This window comes from Heterodontus francisci, unplaced genomic scaffold (genome assembly GCF_036365525.1).
Source record: "Heterodontus francisci isolate sHetFra1 unplaced genomic scaffold, sHetFra1.hap1 HAP1_SCAFFOLD_228, whole genome shotgun sequence".
NCBI classification, from domain to species: Eukaryota; Metazoa; Chordata; class Chondrichthyes; order Heterodontiformes; family Heterodontidae; genus Heterodontus; species Heterodontus francisci.
In genome coordinates, this window is record NW_027140510.1 from 1,800,481 (window position 1) to 1,810,601 (window position 10,121).

The following is a 10,121-nucleotide window of genomic DNA, read 5'->3' on the forward strand; positions in this document are numbered from 1 at the left end:
AGGAACAGCCTCCATTTTAAACATCCAGCAAGCTATTCCACTGTGGGAGCCATCACACCCAAACAGGCATAGACACACACACAAACACACAGAAATACCCACACAATGATATTGGTTGTGCAAATTTCATGCTGGCTTATTGGTTAATTTTTAAATCTGTGATTGATAGATTCTTGTTAACCAAAGGTATTGAGAGATAAGGGGCAAAGGCAGGATATATGGTGTAAGTTACATCACAGATCAGCCAAGATCTCATTTGATGCCGGAACAGGGCTGTGGGGTTGAATTGCATCTTCCTCTTCCAGTATCCCCTGTGAAGTATCCTTCTTTCTCTTTTAGTCACCCTGTCAGTCCATGTCTCTCTGTTTCTCTTTTTCTGTCTCTCTCTGTCTGTCTCTATCGGACAGTGTAGAGTGAGATTCACTCTGTATCCACCCCATGATGTTCCTGCCCTGGGAGTGTGTGATGGGACAGTGCAGAGGGAAATTTACTCTGTGTCAAACCCAACATTGTGCTTGGCTTGGAAATATTTAATGGGACAGTGTAGCTGGAGATTTACTCTGTATCCCTGGAATTTTGAAGGCTCAGGTGTGATTTGATGATTGTTTTCAAGATAATAAGGGAAACTGATGGGGTAGACAGAGAGTAACAATTCCCACTGGCTGCAGAGTCTAGAACTTGGGGGCATAGTCTAAAAATATAAACCGAGTCTAAAAACCTTTCAGGAGTGAAATGAAGAAACACTTCAACACACCAGGTGTGGTATCAGTTTGGAACTCTCTTCCACAAACAGCAATTGATGCTGAGACACTTGTTAATTTTTAAATCTGAGTTTGATAGATTTTTGTTAACCAAAGGTATTAAGGGGCAAAGATAGGTACATGGAGTTAGATCACACATCAGCCATGAGCTCATGGAATGACAGAACAGGGTTGAGGGGCCAAATGGCCTCCTCCTCTTCCTCTGTCCGACGACAAATATCCTGCTATCACTCTCTGTGTCTTGGTCTCTGTCTCCCTCTTTGTCTCTCTTTCTGTCTGTCTGTCTGTCTCTCTCTCTCTCCTCTCATCTGTGGAAATCCACACACATCAGTCAGCCATTTTAGGTTCATTTTCAGTGGCCATTTTATGTTACCACAACACTGGGACATTTATCGCTGTCTATCCCAAACCATCTCTCTTTGTAGTCTATTTGTGTTCTCCTCACAGCTTATTGTCCCACCTAACCTAGTATCTCTCTCCTTTGCTCCGTCTCACTCACACACTCTCCCCCCTCTCTCTCCCCCCCCATTTCTCTCTCCCCCCATTTCTCTCTCCCCCCACCCCCTGCAATCTCTCTTTAAGTGTCCTGTTATCACATCCTTTATTATAGATTCGACCATTTCCCGATGACTGATGTTAGACGAACAGGTCTTTAGTTCCCCATTTTCTCTTTCTTTCCTTTTGTAAATAGTGGAGTTACATTTGCTACCTTCTCTTCTGCCTCTCTCACTCTGCCTCTCTCACACTGCCTCTGTCCCTCGCTATCTGTCTTTCCCACCCCCTCTCTCTCTCTATCTCTCCCTCTCTCTCTTTTTCTCTCTCTCGCTCGATCTCTACCTCTCTCTCTCTACCTCTGTCCACGTCTCAATTTGTGCCTCCCTCACACCATCTCTCCCTCTCTCTGTCTCTCTCTAGCTCTCTGTCTGCCTCTCTATGTCTGCTTCTCTATGTCTGCCTCTCTGTGTCATCTTCTCTCTCTGTGCCTCTCTCACTCTCTATCTGTCTCTCCCCCAGCTCTCTCTGTCTCTCTCTGCCTCCCTGTCTCTGCCTCCCTCTCTCTGCCTCCCTCTCTCTGCCTCCCTCTCTCTGCCTCTCTCTCTCTGCCTCTCTCTCTCTGTCTCTCTCTCTCTGCCTCTCTCTCTCCGTCTCTCCCTCTCTCTCTTTCGCTGCCTCTGTCCACGTCTCAGTTTGTGTCTCCCCCACACCATCTCTCCCTCCCTCTCTCTCTGTCTCTCTCTGTCTCTCTCTGCCTCTCTCTCTCTGCATCTCTCTCTCTCTCTGCCTCTCTCTCTCTCTGCCTCGCTCTCTCTGACTCTCCCTCTCTATCTCTCCCTCTCTCTCTTTCACTGCCTCTGTCCACGTCTCAGTTTGTGTCTCCCCCACACCATCGCTCCCTCCCTCTCTCCCTCCCCCTCTCTCTCTCTTTCTCCCTCTCTCCCTCCCTCTCTGTCTCTATCTCAGAGTTACAGCTCAGATGATTAACCTCTTTATCCATGTGTTATGAACACGGGACTTTGTCTCTCTCCTATTTTCTAGGATGTTGCCAGGACTGGAGAATTGTTGCTATGAGGATAGGCAGGGGTTGCTGTCCTTGGAACAGAGAAGGCCCTCTCCAACTATCTCTGTCTCTGCCACTCTCTCTGTCTTTCTCTCTGTCAATTCATCTGTCTTTCCCTCTCTGTCACTCCTCCTCTCTCCTTCGATCTCTGTCTCGCTCTCTCTGTCCCTCCATCTTTCCTTCCCTCCCTGTCATTACATCTCTCTCCTTCTCTCTCTGTCTCTCACTTTGTCCCTCCATCTGGCTTTCCCTTCCTAACACTCCCTCTCTCTCCTTCTCTCTCTGTCTCTGCCACTCTCTCTGTCTCTCTCTCTCTGTCCCTCCATCTGTCTTTCCCTCTCTGTCTCTCCGTCTCACTCCTTCTATCTCTGTCACTCCCGCTCTCTCTCTGTCCCTCCATCTGTCTTTCCTTCTCTGTCTCTCCCTCTCTCTCCTTCTATCTCTGCCTCTCCATCTGCCTTTCCCTCTCTGTCTCTCCCTCTCTCTCCTTCTCTCTCTGTCTCTCTCTCTGTCTCTCTCTCTCTGTCCCTCCATCTGTCTTTCCCTCTCTGTCTCTCCCTCTCTCTCCTTCTCTCTCTGCCTCTCTCTCTGTCTCTCTCTCTGTCCCTCCATCTGTCCTTCCCTCCCTGTAACTCCATCTCTCTCCCTGTCTCTCTCTGTCTGTCCCTCCATCTGTCTTTCCCTTTCTTTCTCTCCACACTCTCCTTCTATCTCTGTCTCTCTCGCTCTCTGTCTTTCCATCAGTCTTTCCCTTCCTGTCACTCCCTCTCTCTCCTTCCATCGATGCCTCTCTCACTCTCTGTCTCTCCAACTGCCTTTCCCTCTCTGTCGCTCCCATTCTCTCCTTCTCTCTCTGTCTCTGCCTCTCTTTATCCCTCCATCTGTCCTTCCCTCCCTGTCACTCCATCTCTCTCCTTCTCTGTATCTCTCACTCTGTCCTTCCATCTGTCTTCCCCTCTCTGCCACACCCTCTCTCGCCTTCTCTCTCTGTCTCTGCCACTCTCTCTGTCTCTCTCTCTGTCCCTCCATCGGTCTTTCCCTCTCTGTCACTCCCTCTCTCCTTCTCTCTTTCTCTCCCTCTCTCTCCTTCTCTCTCTCTCTATCCCTCCATCTGACCTTCCCTCCCTGTCACTCCATCTCTCTCCTTCTCTCTCCATCTCTCACTTTGTCCCTCCATCTGGCTTTCCCTCTCTGTCGCTGCCTCTCCTTCCTTCTATCTCTGTCTGCAAATCTGTCTTTCCCTCTCTGACACTCCCTCTCTCTCCATCTCTCTCTGTCTCTGCCACTCTTTCTGTCTCACTCTCTGTACCTCCATCGGTCTTTCCCTCTCTGTCACTCCCTCTCTCCTTCTCTCTGTCTCTCCCTCTCTCTCCTTCTCTCTCTCTCTGTCCCTCCATCTGTCTTCCCACACCCGTCACTCCCTCTCTCTCTGTCTCTCTCTCTCTATCCCTCCATCTGACCTGCCCTCCCTGTCACTCCATCTCTCTCTGTCTCTCACTGTGTCCCTCCATCTGTCTTTCCCTCTCTGTCTCTCCCTCTCTCTCCTTCTATCTCTGTCTGTCCATCTGTCTTTCCCTCTCTGTCTCTCCATCTCTCCTTCTCTCTGTCTCTGCCTCTCTCTCTGTCTCTCTCTGTCCCTCCATCTGTCTTTCCCTCTCTTGCAGTCCCTCTCTCTCCTTCTATCTCTGTCTCTCACTTTGTCCCTCCTTCTGTCTTTCCCTCTCTGTCACCCTCTCTCTCCTTCTCTCTCTCTCTCTGTCCCTCCATCTGTCTTTCCCTCCCTGTCAATCCCTCTCTCTCCTTACATCTCTATCTCGTCCTCTCTCTCTGTCTCTCTCTCTGTCCCTCCATCTGTCTTTCCCTCCCTGTCACTCTATCTCTCTCCTTCTCTCTCTGTCTCTCACTCTGTCCCTCCATTTGTCTTTTCCTCCCTGTCATTGCCTCTCTCTCCTTCTCTCTCTCTCTGTCCCTCGATCTGTCTTTCCCTCCCTCCCTGACACTCCCTCTCACTCCTTCTCTCTCTGTCTCTCTCTCTGCTATCACTGACACTAGGAGAGCGACAGAGGGAGGGAGGGTTAGATATGACGGCATAGAGAGGGCTGTAGTGAGGGACAAATGTGGAGAGAGAGAGATTGTTGAGGTGGATGAAGAGGATAATGTAAGATATATTAATTTGATGTAATCCTTCACTGCTGTGTACACAAACATATAAGAGATAGGTATGGAGAGAAAACAAACATCGGGAGAGGGAGGAATGCAGATGAAGTTGGGTCCAGGCAGACACTTTTGATGATCCAGAAAGAATAGCCTCCATTTTAAATATTCAGTAAGCTATTCCACTGTGGTAGCCATCACACCCTCGTGACATTGTTTGTGGAAATTTCATGCTGGCTTATTGGTTAATTTTTAAACCTGTGATTGATAGATTCTTGTTAACCAAATGTATTAAGAGATAAGGGGCAAAGGCAGGATATATGGTGTTAGTTAGATCACAGATCAGCCATGATCTCATTGAATGCCAGGACGGAGGTGTGGGGTTAAATTGCATCCTCCTCTTCCAATATCCCCTGTTAAATATCCTTCTTTCTCTGTCAGTCACCCTGTCAGTCTATGTCTCTCTGTTTCTCTTTTTCTGTCTCTCTCTCCATGTCTCTATCGGACAGTGTAGAGTGAGATTCACTCTGTATCCACCCCATGATGTTCCTGTCCTGGGAGTGTTGGACGGGACAGTGTAGAAGGAGCATTACTCTGTATCTAATCCATGCTGTACCTGTCTGGGGAATGTTGTTGGGAGAGTGGAAACAGAGAGGTCTGGGACCAGGGTCCTCATGGGGAGGACTTAATGGTGCCTCCTAATTGACCAGTTAGCAATGTTGGTGCTCCAGGGATGAAAGGGACATTGGCTGAGTGGATACGACACTGGCTGAGAGAGTGGACAATGGTTGTTTCAGACTGGAGGGAGGTATACAGTGGAGGTTTATATTAGGACCACTGATCTTTTTGATATATACTAATGACTTGGACTTGTGTTTACAGGGCATAACTTCAATGTTTGCCAATGTTTGTGTCATCTGCAATGTAATAAACAGGGAAGGGACTAGTAGCAGACTTCAGGAGGATAGAGGCAGTCTGGTGAAATGGAACACACAAGAACAAATGAATTAGGAGCAGGAGTAGGCCATTCGGCCCCTCGAGCCTGCTCTGCCATTCAATGGCTGATCTGATTGTGAACTCAACTCCACTTTCCTGTCTGTGTCCCATAACCCTTGACTCTCTAATTGATCAAAAATCTATCGAACTCAGCCTTGAATATATTCAATGATCCAGCCTCCACTGCTCTCTGGGGAAGAGAATTCCACAGACTAACCACCCTCTGAGAGAAAAACATTTCTCCTCATCTCAGTCTTAAATGGGAGAGCCCTCATTTTAAACTGTGTCCCCTCGTTCTAGACTCCCCGACAAGGGGAAACATCCTCTCAGCATCCACCCTGTCCAGTCCCCTCGGGACCTGAGATGTTTCACTCAGATCACCTCTCATTCTTCTAAACTCCAGTGGGTATAGACCCAACCTGTTCAACCTTTCCTCATAAGATAACCCCTTCATCCCAGGAATCAGCCCAGTGAACCTTCTCTGAACTGCTTCGAATGCAATTATATAATTTCTTCAGTAAGGAGACCAAAAGTGTCCACAATCCTGCAGACGTCGTCTAACTTATGCCCTGTACAGCTGTAACATCACTTCCCTACTTTGATATTCTATTCACCTTGCAATAAACAACAACATTCCATTTGCCTTCCTAATCACTCGCTGTAGCTACACGGTAACATTTTGTGATTCATGTACCAGGACACCCAGATCCCTCTGTACCGTACAGTTCTGCAGTCTCTCTCCATTTCAATAATATACTGATTTTTATTCTTCCTGCTAAAGTGGACAAGCTCACATTTTCCCACATTGTACTCCATCTCCCAATGTTTTGCTCACTCACTTAACCTCTGGAAATCTCTTTGCAGACACTTTATGTCCTCTTGACAGCTTACTATCCAACCTATCATTGGACAGACACAGGGCAGGTTAACTTCAATGCTGAGAAATGTGAAGTGATGCATTTTGGAAGGAAGACTGAGTGATATAAACTAAATGGTACAATGTTAGAATGGGTGACAGGACAGAGAGATCTGGGATTTCATCAATGTTCCCTGTTCTACCCAAAAGCTCAATTTGGGGCTTGGAATCTGTGAGTTGAATTTAGCTTCATCCTGAAAAGTGTTAGCAAACGTGTTGGGAAATGTGTCAAAAGCTGTTTCCATTCAGACATTCCTGCATTGTGGAAGTGTGAGTTATCTTTGCAGAGACAGGAAATAGAGTTGTTTGAATGGACCTGCAGGTTTTAGTTGATGCAATAAGGTGAGAATTTGAATTGTGTCCCTTCCAGATACACAGAATTGAAGGTATTTACAGAACACCACATGAAGTAGTTTACCAATGTCTGACAAACTTCAAAGACTTCAAACACATGGAAGAAGAGGAGAAGGGAACAATGTACAAAACCTCAGTCAGTCAGACAACAGCAGGAGGAAAATGAATCTCTTTTTATGGGTTTTAATTTGAAGGCCTGAGCTGATGACTGAAAAAGCAGGAGTTCAAATCCCACACAGGGCTGTTGTGAATTTGAATTTTTTTTTAAACATTAATGTGGAGTTAAAAAGCCTCGAGTTTGGAATGATTCACTCCTGTCTTCTAGTGCAAAGCCCGTGTGTGTCTCAGTTTTGCTGTATTTATTAATGATTTAAGATGATGAAGATAGATGAAGTAGGGCGGCACAGTGGCGCAGTGGTTAGCACCGCAGCCTCACAGCTCCAGGGACCCGGCTTCGATTCCAGGTACTGCCTGTGTGGAGTTTGCAAGTTCTCCCTGTGTCTGCGTGGGTTTTCTCCGGGTGCTCCGGTTTCCTCCCACAAGCCAAAAGACTTGCAGGTTGGTAGGTAAATTGGCCATTATAAATTGTCACTAGTGTAGGTAGCTGGTAGGGAAATATCGGGACAGGTGGGGATGTTTGGTAGGAATATGGGATTAGCGTAGGATTAATATAAATGGGTGGTTGATGTTCGGCACAGACTCGGTGGGCCGAAGGGCCTGTTTCAGTGCTGTATCTCTAATCTAAGAATGTAACATACCCAAGTTTACCAATGACACAAAAATAGGCAGCATTGTAAGCAGTGTAACCGGAAGCAGAACATTACAAAGAGATATTAATATCTTAAATAAATGGGCAAAACTGTGGTAGTTAGATTTCCATGTCAGTAAAAAAAGACTAGAACAGAGTACTTTATAAATGGTGAAAAGATAGAAACACTGGAGGTCCAAAGAGACTTTGGGGGGGTCCGTGTTCATTTGAGTGCAGTGTAGATTTACCAGAATGATAACTGGACTCCAAGGGTTAAATTACGAGGTGATATTACACAAACTAGGGATTTATTGCCTGGAATTTAGGAGGATCAAGGTGATTTGTTCGAAGATGTTGAGATATTTAGGGGAACTGATGGGGTAGTTTGGGAGAAACTATTTCAGCAGCTTGGGAACATAGGAACAGGAGTAGGCCATTCAGCCCATCGAGCCTGCTCTGCCATTCAATACGATCATGGCTGATCATCCACTTCAATGCCTTTTTCCCAGACTGAGTTTCCACAGCCCACTGGGATAGAGAATTCCAAAGATTCACAACCCTCTGAGCAAAGACATTTCTCCCCATCTCTGGCCTAAGTGGCTTCCCCCTTATTTTGAAATTGTGTCCCCTGGTTCTAGACTCCCGAACCAAAGGAGACATCTTACCTGCATCTAACCTGTCTATCCCTTTTAGTATTTAGTATGTTTCAATAAGATCACCTCTCATTCTTCTAAACTCCAATGAGTTTAGGCCCAACCTGTTCAACCATTCCTCATAAGACAACCCCTTCATCCCAGGAATCAGCCGAGTGAACCTTCTCTGAACTGGTTCCAATGCATCCAGGCCTGACCATTTATCCACTTTGAAAGTTGCCAAACACCTTAATATTTCCCTCTCACTCTGTTTATCCCATCCAATATTTCACACTCCTCCTCTTTCACTGCAATATCTGCATTGTTCCCCCTCTTTTATAAAGAGGGAGACAAAGTATTCATTAAGAACCATGCCCACATCTCCCAACTCCACACACACATTCCCTTTTTGGTCCCTAATACTCTATCCTTAATTATCCTCTTGCTCTTCATGTATTTATAAAACATCTTTGTGATTTCTTTGTTTTAATGGTAATATTATTTTCCGGCCATTACTTTGCTCTCCTAATTTGATTTTTAATTTCACCCTTGTACTTTCTCCACTCATCTCGGCCTCTGTGGTATTGAGCTCTCGGTATCCGACATAAGCTTCCCTCTTGTGCCTTATCGTACCCGGTTTGATCCTTGACATCCAAGGGGATCTAGATTTGGGAGTACCACCCTGTTTGTCTTTGTGTGAACATATTTGATATCAACCCTCAGTAACTCTCACTGCTCTGATACTGATTGACCTTCAAGTAGCTGTTTCCAGTCCACTTTGCTAAAATCCCCCATCTCTGGATCCACCATCCCCTCTGCTCCCTACAATGGACTCTCACATCCTTCTGAAAGTGTGGTCACCAGAATTGGATGCAGTATTCTGGTCGAGGCCTAACCAGAGGTTTATAAACATTCAGCGTAACTTTCATGCTTTTGTATTCAGAATCTCTATTTATGAAGCCCAAGATCCCATATGCTTTGCTGCCTACTTTCTCAATATGTCCTGCCACCTTCAAAGATGTATGTACATGTATCCCCAGGTCTCTCTGTCCCTGCACACTCCCTAGAACTGGGCCATTAAGTCTATATTCCCTCTCCCTATCCCTTCTGCCCATCTCACATTTCTCTGTATTAAATTCCTTCTGCCACTTGTCTGCCCATCCCACTCACCTATCTATGTCCTGTTGGAGTCGATTGGTGTCACCTTCACTGTTTGCATCTCCTCCAAGTTTGTCATCTCCCCCTCTATCTCTCTCTCCCCCTCTATCACCCTCTCCCCCCTCTATCTCTCTCTCCCCCCTCTATCTCTCTCTCCCCCCTCTATCTCTCTCTCCCCCCTCTATCTCTCTCTCCCCCCTCCATCTCTCTCTCCCCCTCTATCTCTCTCTCCCCCCTCTATCTCTCTCTCCCCCCTCTATCTCTCTCTCCCCCCTCTATCTCTTTCTCCCCCTCTATCTCTCTCTCCCCCTCTATCACCCTCTCCCCGCTCTATCTCTCTCTCCCCGCTCTATCTCTCTCTCCCCGCTCTATCTCTCTCTCCCCCCTCTATCTCTCTCTAACCCCTCTATCTCTCTCTCCCCCTCCATCTCTCTCTCCCCCCTCCATCTCTCTTTCCCCCCTCCATCTCTCTATCGACCCTCCATCTGTCTCTCCCCCCTCCATCTCTCTCTCCCCCCTCCATCTCTCTCTCCCCCCTCTATCTCTCTCTCCCCCCACAATCTCTCTCTCCCCCCACTATCTCTCTCTCCCCCCTCTATCTCTCTCTCCCCTCTCTATGTCTCCCTGCCCACTCTATCTCTCTCTGCCCCCTCTATATCTCTCCCCCCCTCTATATCTCTCCCCCCTCTATCTCTCTCCCCCCCTCTATCTCTCTCCCCCCCTCTATCTCTCTCTCCCCCCCTCTATCTCTCTCTCCCCCCTCTATCTCTCTCTCCCCCCTCTATCTCTCTCTCCCCCCTCTATCTCTCTCTCCCCCCTCTATCTCTCTCTCCCCCCTCTATCT